We start from the raw sequence: 1,037 nt of genomic DNA, 5'->3' as shown, positions 1-1,037 counted from the left end.
CATCCCCAAGCCCGAAGCCCTCCCTGCCCACCTCGGTGCTCTCCCCTTACTCTTGGCTGCCAGGGCAGTGACTCTCCAAAGGGGAAACCTGGCTTCTGAGTCCCCTTGAGCCCCCTCGGAGCCCTCAAGGTCCCCTCTGCATCCCCAAGGTCCCTTGGCATCCCCAAGGTCCCCTCTGCACCCCCAAAAGTGACTCTCCGAAGGGGAAACATGGCTTCTGAGTCCCCTCGAGACCCCTCGGAGCCCCCAAGGTCCCCTAGCATCCCCAAGGTCCCCCTGCGCCTCCAGGGTCCCCCAGGGCCCCCAAGGTCCCCTCTGCATCCCCAAGGTCCCCCAGCATCCCCAAGGTCCCCTCTGCACCCCCAAAAGTGACTCTCCGAAGGGGAAACATGGCTTCTGAGTCCCCTCGAGACCCCTCGGAGCCCCCAAGGTCCCCTAGCATCCCCAAGGTCCCCCTGCGCCTCCAGGGTCCCCCAGGGCCCCCAAGGTCCCCTCTGCATCCCCAAGGTCCCCCAGCATCCCCAAGGTCCCCTCTGCACCCCCAAAAGTGACTCTCCGAAGGGGAAACATGGCTTCTGAGTCCCCTCGAGACCCCTCGGAGCCCCCAAGGTCCCCTAGCATCCCCAAGGTCCCCCTGCGCCTCCAGGGTCCCCCAGGGCCCCCAAGGTCCCCTCTGCATCCCCAAGGTCCCCCAGCATCCCCAAGGTCCCCTCTGCACCCCCAAAAGTGACTCTCCGAAGGGGAAACATGGCTTCTGAGTCCCCTCGAGACCCCTCGGAGCCCCCAAGGTCCCCTAGCATCCCCAAGGTCCCCCTGCGCCTCCAGGGTCCCCCAGGGCCCCCAAGGTCCCCTCTGCATCCCCAAGGTCCCCCAGCATCCCCAAGGTCCCCTCTGCACCCCCAAAAGTGACTCTCCGAAGGGGAAACATGGCTTCTGAGTCCCCTCGAGACCCCTCAAAGCCCCCAAGGTCCCTCAGAGCCCCCAAAAGTGACTCTCCGAAGGGGAAACCTGGCTTCTGAGTCCCCTCGAGACCCCTC

This window comes from Egretta garzetta, unplaced genomic scaffold, assembly GCF_000687185.1.
Source record: "Egretta garzetta isolate BGI_Z169 unplaced genomic scaffold, ASM68718v1 scaffold746, whole genome shotgun sequence".
Classification (NCBI taxonomy): domain Eukaryota; kingdom Metazoa; phylum Chordata; class Aves; order Pelecaniformes; family Ardeidae; genus Egretta; species Egretta garzetta.
Note: the sequence above shows the minus strand (reverse complement) of the source record.